Source organism: Micromesistius poutassou, assembly GCF_964030765.1.
Source record: "Micromesistius poutassou genome assembly, chromosome: 6".
Taxonomy (NCBI): Eukaryota; Metazoa; Chordata; class Actinopteri; order Gadiformes; family Gadidae; genus Micromesistius; species Micromesistius poutassou.
Window position 1 is genome coordinate 3,096,983 of NC_140276.1, and position 13,940 is coordinate 3,110,922.

The following is a 13,940-nucleotide window of genomic DNA, read 5'->3' on the forward strand; positions in this document are numbered from 1 at the left end:
GGATGTTTCAAGAGAGGGGGGACATTACGTAACATTCATTTGGCGGATGCTTTTGTCCAGAGCTACTCCAAATAAGTGAAGACGCGGCCCAAAAAGTCCGCGATTCAAAAAAGGCGATTCAAATTCATTTGATTTAATAATGTATTCAGGTGTTTGTAGTTATGATCCAGTGGTTTCATTTGACTGCAGTTCTGTGCTGAGATGGGAAAAAGAGGCTGGGGTAGACAGACAGATTCACTAGAGACGGGATTACATCTGGAAGCACAGAGACTGAGAGGACAAGAATATGATTAGGGATGTAAACGACTCAGTATTTTGTGAGTCGACGTGAGTCAACGAAAATCTATCGATTTTTATTTTAAATTTTTTGGCCCCGCGGCTGCAGCAGTTGCGGAGCTCAAAGGATCTGCGCGTTCCTTTAAGACAGCGGCCCGCCCGTCATATTCAAAGGTTGTGCTCATGAAGTTAATAGAAATGATGATAAACAAAATATCACAGAGCATAGAGCAGGATTGTGAACGTCAACAATGTCTCACAATGTCAATAAACAATAGACTTTTTTAAAATTAGGATATTGATGCTGCGTGTCTCCTCTTTGCAACGGAATTTATTTAACATGAAACCATTTAATTAGTTGGACGCATTTTTTTTTTTAAATAGGATATTGATGCTGCGTGCCTCCTCTTTGCAACGGAATTTATTTAAGACATGAAACCATTTAATTAGTTGGACACGTTTTTTTTAACATAGGATATTGATGCTGCACGCCTCCTCTTTGCAACGGAATTTATTTAAGACATGAAACCATTTAATTTGTTGGACGCGTTGTATGCATGTACGCAGGCTGCCACTCTGTCGGCTATTGCCAATCTTCAACAGCGGCTTGCAGGACGTTAGCCATGTATTCCGCAGTGTGCCTCTCTGGCATTGAGCGGGTCTACAGGATCGCTCTCTGCACAACCCAGTCAGTAAAAAAAAGGTGAACGGTCACGTCCAAGCATCGGTGGTGATGGCAACTTCCTCCGCTAAGGACAGGATCTCGGAGGGAGTCTGCTGCTTCGCTGAACATTTTCGCACAGTCGCACAGTCATAGTTTGGCAACATGGCACTAGAAATGCGATCAGATCACGGAACCCCTTCGCCTCGATTACGCTTATGGGCAGCATATCTCCAGCTATTTAATCGGTTATTTTGAAAACAGAAAGCAGTTGCAACGTTTTGAACAGGACATTTAAGAAGTTTATACATATACAAAATTATATATATATATATAAAAGATTTTTCTATTTTAAGAGTCTACTTGAGCACGAGTCGAGAAACGATCGTTGAGTCAACACATTTTAAACCTCCCTAAATACGATGTGCACAATAACGCACCAGCAACTGGAAAAACAACAGGGTTAAGGAGCACACATGGATATGAGAAGCATTCAGTTAAAGTGACAGAATTTTTCTTTACACAATACCACACCAGATGTTATTTACCAATGCATCCATGGAGACAGTATGTTCCCTCTGATCCCTGACAGTCAGACAGACTCAAACATTGCAATACGTGACAACATCACACATTAATAATTAAAACCACCATCATTGGGATATTGAATTTGAATCTCAGGAAATAATGTTTTGATGTGATACCTGTCAAACTATCAAATATGCTCCTAAATGCTACTAAACTCTCACCAAAAGTTTCTTATTGACAGCATTCGCAATGGGGTTGCCCAAAGTGAGACAGATTTCATGAAAAATGCATGCTACTTGTTTTGGGCTGGGGTGTGTTTGTCTTCGTGAGATATCAGATCTGAGGCCTCCCCACTTTATTCATCGCCTGCCACAAGTCCCAAGACTTTCCATCAATAAGTAATACATTCAGAGGAGACATCCTTTCCCAAGAAGTCTTACTTTTGATGAATACCATGGTTCACAAATAATAATTTACTATGTGTTTATAGAGGGATATCCCTTTATTTACGCACAATCCATTTCTTAGCCAATACCCCGGTAAGCTGCCAGATTGTAATTAAATACACTGGGTAGTAGAATATTGTTGTGAGCTGCACAGATATAAGTGCATTTATTCATTCTATGTATTCCTGTCCAAATTCGACATAGTCATTACGATTAAAGAGATAAAAATCTATTTAGAGATACAAGGTAAATAAGGACGGTTATTTTCCATTGCAGATGTTGGGCGTCGGTACCAAAGTCTATGTGGTCCCATATTTTATTCATGATGATTGGCTCTGATATAAAAAAACAACAACACAAGGCTCCCTATTACACAATCTCTTGTGTGCCCAGGTAAACAGAAAAATTGCATAAACAATTGTATTCCTATGAAAAGCACATTCCCATTTCCATGGAAATGTGATTTTTACCCATACAGCATCAATCATCAAGGGTGATTTTTCCGTGTGCAGGAATAGACTGTATAAACAATACCTCTCTAAACAGGGGGACAATCGCAGCAGAGCCCTGGCATAGGCCGTGCCTAAACCCCGAGGCCGACCCACATCTGGGGAAATAAAGGCTGAGCATTACGCCTGGATGTGGCGGATGCATTTGGGATATGTTCAGATAGCACGTTTTTCTGCCCGGTCAGTCTTGCTCGATGTTGGGTTAGGGTTCATACACGCACGCACACACTTTCCCGGGGATATCGTCAGACCACTTTCTTTCCATACCACAACAGCTTTCATCCAGACAAAATCACATCTATTCTCCCGGTGCTCCCCTTCAACTGTCCCCAAGTTAAAGACTGAACAAGCGGTACAAATAAAGGGCAGCACGAAGAGCCACTCATGAGCCATAGGTAACACATGCCCAGCTAGTTCCCATAGTAGTCAGCGCCCTCCTCCAGGTGCAGTAAACCTCCTGTTTAGTACACTTCCCATATTATCCGGTTTTCCGATCCCGCTTCCCTTGCGTGAGTGTTTGAGTTTATGTACACCGTGTAATGGAGTGTGTTCAGAGTCAGTCAATGCTGGGTCATTGCCCTCCTATCTGCTCCTGGTGTGTCGGCAGCCAGACTGACGATGTGTTTGGGTTGCGAGTTCAACAGCTGGCGGCAGGGAGAGGGGGGGGGGGGGGGAATGTCAGTGGGTGTCGATAGGGATGGGAGTGAAGGAACCAGGAGGTCTGGTTGGAATCAGGAGGAAGACAGGGAGGGGAGGGTAAACAGAGCGCAGGAAAAACGCTGAACTAAGACACATTAGGCTACGGAGCAGCGGTGCAGAGTAAGTGGCGTGCTCTGAAGGAAACAGGCATACGCTTATATGCCATCCCGGGAAGGATGCATTAACAAGAACGCCCCATTGATGGCATAGCGAGGCGAGAAGCGATGAGAATATCAGCAAAAGTCTCATCAGATTTGCTGGGTCATTACATTGCTATCCAGCCTCATTGGACACAAAACACCTTGAATCAATGAATCAATAGTACACAGTGCATTGAAGATTGCCAGGCTAAGGTGCGGTGAATATGATACCAAACACTACCGGTAACAAATGTCAATGCAACAGATACCCAACTAGCATGCTGTGAAGCTTGCGGCAGAAGGACAAAGTAGCACTGCTCATGATAGGATTTATGGTGATTTCAATACCCATGTACGACCTCTGACAACAAATGGAGAGGCTGCTGCTGTAAATAAACACATGTCCAAGATATGTAGACACATGTCCAAGATATGTAGACACATGTCCAAGATATGTAGACACATGTCCAAGATATGTAGACACATGTTTCCTGCATTCCAAAAATATGCTCTATTGTTTCCGGTGATAAAACAAAAGAAAAAACTAAACCAAAAAAACTTTAGCAGGGGTTTTCCGACATTAAAAAAATAATAATCCTATACGAGTGCGTAAGTAACCTATTGATTGCTGCATTTATACAGCCCATCGCAACTACAACATGCAGTATCCACCTATCCTATACATCTATATATGATGCATAAACTGCATGCATATGTGTATACAGTATATACACAATACAATCCAATCCAACGACGAATGGAGTGAGAGCGAAAACAACACGAGAGAAATCCAGGGCCCCTTCTGGGGGTGGGGGGGGGGGGAGGGGGAGTAGAAATAAATCAGATAACCGAGCAAAAGTTAAACAAACTAAATGTGGCTTGACCTCAATCCAACATATTGACAGGGACTACACCCACTGCTGAGGCAGTGCCAGGGGTTTGTGTTCCATGGTGTATTGCAAGGCCCTGAGTCGTTGAAACCAGCCGCCCGGCGTCGGGGTGATGATGGCTGGGGAGGTTTGTCATTAATCAAGTACCGGAGGCAATGAAGGGAGTGGAGGGGGGAGGGGGGGGGGGTGAGCGGTGGGACTTATTCAAAGTCAAAAAGGGAAGGTCACGGTCTACCTTGAGACACCGCAGAATGGACCAGGCAGCGCTTTATTCATTGAGCGGGCAGACAGATCTAATGACAAGCGGTCGGGTCCGTCTTCCTCCTTTTAATTGCATTTCCATTAATGTCTGTAGTCAGATGATGATGATTTGATGAATTTATATGCTAAGCATGGCAGGAGTGATTAAAGGGAATAAGTAGGAAGTAGATATCGAGATAGGTGTCTCTCTATAAGGCAACTCTGAATCCACCACTGTAATTAAACACTGCTATACAGACTGTGGTAAGTCCCCTTGTTAACGCTATTAGAGCGTGGCTTTGTTTCAACATTGAACAAAAAACTGTTTTTGTTTGTGATATTTATAGATGGTCTATTTCTATAACATCACATAATTAGATGGAATTATACTGCTATGACTAATTAGGTTAATAATCTAAAAAGGTGGCGAGAATAGTTCTAATGGTTGCAATAAATCCGGGGGAGGTGTTACAACTATTTGCCAGTATGATTCTGCTTGTAGCAAGTCTACTACAAGACAAGAGCATACAAGAGTGTTGCAGTTGTAATTGCAACCATCATCAACACCGGCGCCAGTAGATACATCCAAAATGTTGACATCGAGTAGCATCGAGTAGCTGTCAAATGAGGATGTTCCACAGACAGATTCATAAATTGTATTTAGTTATTTAGACTGTAAAAGTATAGGTCATAGCTTACAAGTAAGTTAGCGATCATGATAAAAAATAATAATAAGTGTCCTCTATAGAGCCTTTGTCCGTTCTGCTCTACTGTAGCAACATGCCGGGCATGTTGGAGGCAAACCCCTCCCTATGTAGATATAAAAGGGCTCATTCTGAGGATTATGATACTTATGAATATTATATTCCATTTCTGTCAAGTCCGTTCCACTTGAGGCCATTCAACTCTAGACACTGCACATTTAAATGCTGCCATCAATAAGGTGTCCATCAGTAAAGTCATTTGATTAAACAAAACATATGGTTGTTCATTATTATTTTTATATGACATTAATATTCATAAATATTCACTGTACACACTTGCGTAATTTGTATCATAAAATGAAAAAAAAAAAAAAAGTGAAAAAGACCAATAACATAAACCAATAGTCCTTGACTCAAACAATTAATGTCCCCTAGTTCTGAAACGTCAACTGAGATTTCAGCCAGCAGAAAAACTATTTGCAAATCCTACGCCACAGTAAATTGCTGAGGGAAACCAAATGGATAGAAATAAGACCAGCTAATGTGAAATTGCTATATGCAGATTCATATTACCACCCCATCTGGCCAACAGTCAGAACCCACACAATAATGTGATTGCAAACGCATCCACAATGAGACACATTCATATTAAAATAACAGGAGCAATTACATTTTTAGAGGTCATGATCTGGCAGTTGGTCTCTGTGGAACGAACGCTGTTTAATGAAAACATTTATTCACAATAATCTATTTAAATGTGGCAGAGGGATCAGGAAGTCCCAATACTGTTGTCCAATTAGAAATGATAAAACCGTGGGGTTCACCAGTTATCCATTTTGTGCTGCAAATTACCAACATTTTAGTGTACAGCCACAGTTTGTTCAAACATCCCAACCCAGCCTATACCCCGGGAAGCCTGAACCAACTGACAGCAGAAATGTTGGTGAATACAAGACATGATAAGAGAGCATTCGCTAGTAGAAGATTTGTTCAAGAGCTATGAAATTCTTTAGACTTAATAAACTTGAAGGCATCTAGGGCACACAGGGTTGCTCGGTTTCCTCAAGAGTCAGCAACTTCCTGTCCAGTGAACCGTTGTTTGGCATCTAATGTTGAGCGAAAACAAGGCAGGGGGGTGCAAAAAAGGAGACGAGTGCATGTTTAGCTGCAGATCCATCACTGGAGTCAAGAGTCACATTCCAATTGTCACTTGGAGGCATAGTGTATTTTGACCACTCAACGAATTTAAGATCAATAAATAGTTTTAAGCTTGGCCGAACATCAGGTCAAAGGCGGCGTGAACGCTTAAAATACATTGAAATCTGTCTTGGCTGGTGACAGTTGACATGTCAAGTGGGATTATTTAAAAATGACCTCTCTTGACACCTCGACAAGAGACCAATGAGTCACAGAACCACCATGGAGGTGGTGGCTGGATGCGTCGGCCAGATAAGACAGCATCTCTATATACTCCCATAGCCGGGAGCAAAACAAATAACGTCAGGCCTCATCTGCATCATGCACACTATAAAAGGTAAGGAAATAGCAGATGAACAAACTAGTAGTCATCGTACTTATATGGCTTAGCGGTGAAAGGGGAAATGTGCCAGGCAGCTGAGGAATTTCCTTGATGCTCATTATCCCTGCTTGGCTCTTCCTGTGTATTTATAAGTATGAGTATGGAGGGGAGTGACCCCCCAGGGCTCCACTGAAAATGCTGCGTCACCATCACTGTCATATGTGATGGTGTCACGGGGAGCGTCACAAACTTTTATTTGATTATTTCTACATTCAAAACCGTTCACGTTCAAATGGTGATGACATCCTTTTTGAGTGAAGGGGTCAAGTCTAACATTCGACATCTAGAATTGAAGTCTGGCGATGTTCTCAGTCTGGACGAGGCTGGGTGATGACTCGGCGCACCGCGTTGGCTTGGCTCTGGAGCGTCTGCCATGGATGATTGTGGCAGTATTTCACAACCAAATTAAGGGTTTGACAGTAAGTATTTAAAATGACTTGCAGTGGCTGTAACTTTGGGGAAAATTGTATTGCCTAATTAGTCTGGCACAAGGCCGCGACTTTATTTCACAATGACTGGCTGGGACTCCATGGATTGTATCGTTGTCAGAAATGTGGACTTTTTTTCCTCAGAGGGGATTTTGTTATGCATAGCACATTCTCTTTCACAGAGCCTTCGTTCCCCACATAGGGTCGGCCACGTCTCATGTAATGCACCTTCATTTCTGAAAATTCTCTCCGGGTTTAACTTTACTGCTCACACACGTGTGATCTTGCCCTTTACAAATAAATCTACTTGGAGTTGAAAATACTGCTTCTGCTCAGGCCCACTGGAGACAGTTAAGGTACAGTTTAGTGTGTGACGAATGGATTGATGACTGAAAGTTATTTTAAAAAAGTCAATATGATTTAAATCATGTGTGATATGAAGTACAAATCAAGTTCATTAACATTATCCTGACAAGGACAAATCTTACAACATATAGGAGTAAAAACATAATTCCCACTAAATAGAAAACGATTATTTCTATAAACTTTTCCCAAGTTTCACATTTTGTCAGCATTACAATATTTCCATAAACAGTCATTATGATTAGCCAACATTTTTTGCAATGATATAAATGTCACTAACACCAATCAAAGTTTGTATCATCAATAGAAAAGGTCAAATATTTTACACCAAATGCGCAAACTGCAAGAGCTTGGCTAAAGGTTAATCAATTCTCTGCTGTTAAAAATGTCTGCTGGAAAAAATAGTCCCCTTTAAGAATGGCTTATACTTACAAATGAACTGTTTTGCAAATCACACCAATTTGGCCTATCATAGGGGGCAAATTCAAACATGAAAACACAAAGTGTGTCCAACACAGTTGGAGTTTCACAACTTGATGTCCACTAGCGTTTGAGTAGGTTTGGATGTTCTTTGCAAAGGGCCCTCCAATCCTACCTGAAAGCTAAATTCCACAGCTCTAGTGGAGATTCAATACACACTGGTTTACTTGTAGGTTGGCTGGTAACAGAGTGCTCTCTCAGCCCAGAAACATGTCACATCTGTATTCACTACATCAGCAACAAGAAGAGAATCTCCCCATCCCCTTGTCATTCCTCAGGCCCCGAGGGATTCGCTGAAGGTTAATTTATTTAAATCTCCCATTCCACTCATCTCCATGCCAATGAACGCTACAAATGAATCCTTGGTTTGGTGTCTAATCTTCTCTCCACTGTCAAAAGGCACATATCCTGTCTGTCTGTCTGTCTGTAGTGGTTGATAAGGTCATGTTGGCCTCACTTGCATGATGTGGGAACACAGTAGTGCACCTAAACGGGCAGTGCAATGCCCTTTAACCACAGCATGGTGCCATGGTTGACAGACTCTGATCTTTCAATGACGGGTGAAGAGGAGGTCAAAAGGTGGAAACCCTTACAGGCACTTCAGTCCAGGATTTCACAGGGAGTCCAAGGTCCTGTCAAATCTATGCTGTTGCACTGAAATACACTTCACCAACTTCACTTTTTTCAAACCAATAACAATGTCCCTGTTCATCTTTAAGAGAAAGGCAAACAAAAAAGTTAATTCAGGCTGTCTCTGTGTATTCCAAGAACTCACGTTTGATCAGGGGACAGTGCTTGAATACATCCACTTCTAAAAAAATTTCTGCCCAAATAAACAGCCCCAACCTACAGTGAATTGATGTGGCAGGGTACCTGTCGACAGAATGTCAGTCACAATGAGCTAACAGAGGGTGCAGTGACACATAGTGCTCTGACATTGACAGCATTTCAAAAGGATAGTCAGGGAAAGTGTGTGATCGGATCAAGAACTTCCTGATTGATTGAAATGGGACAGCGTTAACTATTTTTTTAAACATTTCCATGCATAGCTATTTCAGGACACACACACACACACACACACACACACACACACACACACACACACACACACACACACACACACACACACACACACACACACACACACACACACACACACACACACACACACACACACACACACAATATTACAATCTGGAGTTGGATACGCAAAAAATAGACATTTGCTCTAGTTATTTATTTTTTGTCAAGTCTACCCCAGATCAACAAACATCCAACAAAGCCATCTTTAGACCCATTGTGTGCCTGACTAACCCATCAAAGAATTTTCCCATCACTACAGATGCTCCAATCAGCATTTTTGGGCCCGATCACCAATCACCAAAATCCTGATCTGCCGATTGCCGATCACAGAGGGAATGGGAATCTTCCATATCTTTTATATATAATCTGGATAGCAGGCAAGCACCAGTTTCTGTTCCAATAGACTCTTTATTTTTTCTCATTGGATCCCCAGTAACTGAAATGTGTCGCTCAATGTGTTCATCAAAGCCTCCGCAGAATGAGACTGTCATATACGATACTGAAATGTGCCTCTGAGCATACGGCTGTATTTACGGTACTGAAATGTGCCTGCCACATACTGAGCACACCACATACTTTGCCATCATTACAGTGACCCCATGAAATCCTGGCAGTGTAGCACAGTTTTAGAACTCATGCTGCCATTGGCAAGTTCTGATTTGAAAAAAATAGTTGCGCGAGTAATTTACGTCAAGTGATCGGCTTTTTTGATCGGCGCTTTTGGGGTTCTCCGATCAAGCTATTTTTAGCCAATATCGGCAGATCATGATTGGTGTCCGATCAATCGGCGCATCTCTACTCATCACCATACATTGCAATCTGAAGGCAGACAATCACTCCTCTCCCATCACAAAAGGAGCATTGCCAATTACGGTGAGCATTCATATTCCACGTAATGTACGATGTCTCATTGCTGTGCTAACATGCAGTAGCAGTGAACAGCAGGCATAACTGCGAAATCACTTGACATACAGGCACACAGCCAAGATGCGGCGAGAATCATCCCATGTGTATGCATGCAATGAACGTCAAACTAGTTTTGAAATCCTACATCAGACTTAAAGGTTAGTGTTCCAGACTCAAAATGACAGAAGCCTAAAAATAACATGTGTCAGAACTAGAACTTTGCTTTAACTAAAGCACCAAAGTAACAGCCTCATAACTAGTATTTTGCTTTAAGTACACTTCAAGATTCCAGACCCAACACGGCAGCTCAGAAGACTGTGTTCTCTTTTAATTGTCTATACACCATTATTTCACTTTGTGAGAATGTTTGTTATTTGAATACATAGAATAAGAATCATGTCCTGATTAGTGATGATTAATTATAAAGAGACTGAACAGGACTGAACAGGACACTTCATTGGACACTAAACAAACACTAAAAAACACTAAACAAACCAAGGTCGAGGAAGAAGCAGCTTTTTGATAGCTAATTTCCTGCACTGGTTGCAAAAAGTGCCAAATTCAGCAAACCTGGTAAATGTCAACCGAAAGATAAATGTGTATAAATATTTGTTAATATTTATCAGACTCAGCTTCTGTCATGAAATACAGCTTAGCTAGCACCAAAAACTACAGCAACCACAAATTGTCTCATTCTATCTCAATTCACTACATAAATATAAATACATATTTAATCGGCTTGTTGGCTCGAAATATCATTAAAGGAACAGAATATTTTGCAGTCTGTAGATGTGACAATTTTGTGTCAAACAAATATGATCACTATTTTCTTATGGAAAATTAGCCACATTATCCATTGCAACCTGATCCACATACTGTGAAGGAAACAAGTATGATTGGCAAAAGTACTGCTAGTGAAATGGCCAAGGATATTGATAGAGTGGAAATAGAGCGAGAAGGCAAAATAGGCTGAAAATCATGGATCCAGAGAAGCCAGCACATGGTCCGCTAAGTGTCTGATGTCGTACTGGCTTACAGTTTCTCCCTGAGGGGATCAGAACAGTGCTATCCAATCTAATTTAAGACTCTAGACAAGACCATTCGAAAGAAAGGTAGGTTGGACGAAATGCAAGTGCGAAGAGCCATTACAAAGAATCTGTCCGACTCAAGAGTTGGTGTCAATGGGCTTAAGATGTATTTAATATGCACACCTACACCAAGTCAGTACACTTCAGAACATCAATCAGACTATGTTGAAATGCTTCTTCTTGGAGTCATATTCCCCTATGTGATTATTAACGCATCTAAGAGAATGCCTTGTTGTTTGCATTGTTTATCCCAAGCATCTTTCACTTTCTCTCAAACGAGTATTGGGTCAATTATGTCTCCAAAATGCTTCAGGCACCCCATTGTGCAATATCAATATCAGTGCTCTGGATACAAAATATGACCTTCAAATGAAGATGTTCTTCTTTTAAGCTATTTCAGGATGGAGTTATTATTTGGGTAAGGATCAATTCGACATCGGCATGTGGTTTTGAATCACGAGTTAGCTAGGCTCTCTTTGACTCTGAGCTTGTGCCTTCTTTTTATAACTATTCTGATTGGTTGTAGTGGGTTAATTCGTGGCTGTTATCAGTGGAGGTCAGTGCAAACAAGCGATAGCCATCCATTTCATCCAAGTATTTAACGTTATTTTGAAACAGCTAAATAACCTGGGACGTTTTCCTAGATTTCCTAGAGCATCTAATAGAGTTCATAGATTTTTTTAAACTGAATTTAGTGCCTCTTCATCACGAAACAAGGAAGTACCAAGAATAATGCACTATCAAAATGTGTGCTATTCTGGTTACTGTTGGCAAGGGAGGAGGAGGCAGAAAGAGAGGGCAGATTTGAGGAAAGCAAAGCGGTTATGTGGTGATTCAACATTAGTTGGATAGACAGTGACTTTAGCAGCAGCTGCAGCACAAGAAACAATTACAGCTTTGTCTTAATGTTCCATGTTCCAAATGTTCCAAACTGGCTTTTATTTCATGGTAATTCTGGAAAACCTTTGTGATTATGCTTGCTGATTTTATTTCATTTTTAGGATTTCAAGATTTAGCTTGGACCTAAAAATCAAACAAAATTGAGTCCAGTATCTAGTAAGAAAGCTCCTGTATGATACCATACAGCTTGACTTACTTGTATTTTATAGGTTACACTTACTCATAGACCAATATTGTAAGCTAGCACAAATGGTTACATAAGAATTACACCATCCTCTCACCATCTCTGTTAAGTGACTAATTACAGTAACCCAAATAAATTGTATAAATCCCCATGTTTCTCATTGGGTGTTTCAGTGACCCAGCAAGACCCTTTTGGATATTTACTTTTTTTATGATGCAGATCTCACTGTGGCCATATTGGAATATATTTCCTTCTCGTCTCCAAGAGAATTAAGTTAAAATATTAATTTTGAATGACAAAGAAAAATCTACTTCAGATACAAAATGTGTTCGTGATTTTAGGGCATTATAGCCCTTCTGGGAGTAATTGTTCTCCTAGAAGTCAAAGGTCCTCACTGCAATCCTGTGAGGCAGAGCTCCAAACACAGGCCCCCTGTATCTACCAGTACCCAACACCTCATCAACATATACCGATGAGGGGGTTGGAATTTTCTTTGGTAGCTACCTCTGAATTTGTGTCAAACACCTCAGAGGGCTGAGAGGGGGCTGGCTTCATGGAGATATTCTTCTCCGCGTGTGCTGCAAGATCAATAAACAAAACTCTGCGGCAAAAATTCAGCACAGCCCTCCTGAGCTGCCAGATAACCATCTGTTGGCTCCGGTGACATTAGTAGTACATTCCCAGCTGTTGGCACTTGCCATGTTCTCATCCAGGAAATTGGCATTCAGAGTTTATGGATTAAAACCAATGGTATTAACAAATGGTTGGAACACATGCCTTAATGCATTTAGTTAATGCTGATAGCAAGTCTTTAAAAGGTACGTGCCCTCTCCTGGCTGCCATTGGTGTTGTGATGTACTGCATTATAGTTGTTCACAAATTACCAATACAAAGTAAATTGGAAACCATGATTGAGATATTTTAACATTGCAGTATTTCCAAAGCTAGTGTATCAGATACCAGATAATTATAAGTGCTTCATAACATTCTATTGAAGAGGATAAGAGGGTGTTGTCAATACACTAGAAAGGTTAAGGTTCACCACAATGTGTCCACTTGGACAGCACCTGGGATTTGTGTAGAAATATTGCTGGTGATATTGCAGCATTAGGGTCTGACCTCGCTTTGACACTTAATATCCCGATAGCCAGTTCATATTTTGTACCCTTCAGCTGACAGCCGAGACCTACCTTGGGAAATTCTGATAATGTAGCTCTGTCCACCAAGGTGGCCTATACTATGTATACATAAATAACTGAACACGAAACCTTCATGATATGGAAGATGTATATCAGAATCTGGCTGTTATTGTACAATAAATGTTTATTATAGAGCCTAATATAGATTTTTTTAGCCATAAAAATGCACATTTGAGGCATGTGAATAATCCTGATCATTTGCGAAACTATTAAAATACCTGCTCATCCTTTGTTATCATGTGGTTTGATATGTTGCACCTTTGATTCAATCCAGAGGAAAAACTGATTTAAAATGGATATGCTATAGCAATTTTATGGTGGCTTCAACATGAATGAAGGAGCCCTCTCAACTGTAATTGAAGACGCTCATTCTGGGCTACGTGATTCTGGAGAGTTATGATTGCCAATGCAAATGAATGTTGCATTGATTTATGGCCAGGCTCTAACATTGACATCCTTTGTGTCATTTTACAACTGTAATAAACCATGATCTCTAGATGACATACCAATGTAGGCTGTATGATACAATGAATGCAATACGCTAACAGAAATATCATGTGGATGGTGACCTAACTCAAATAAATCGAAATGTACATAAGTATACTTCTTCAATCCTCTAATCGACATTCAGGACCTA

General features: G+C 40.8%; 1 protein-coding gene across 1 annotated transcript in view; it reads right to left on the reverse strand.

Annotated features, from left to right (window-relative positions):
- The window catches only part of LOC311345398 (ecto-NOX disulfide-thiol exchanger 2-like), a 126,895-nt gene that overhangs the window by 70,303 nt on the left and 42,652 nt on the right, over positions 1–13,940 (reverse strand).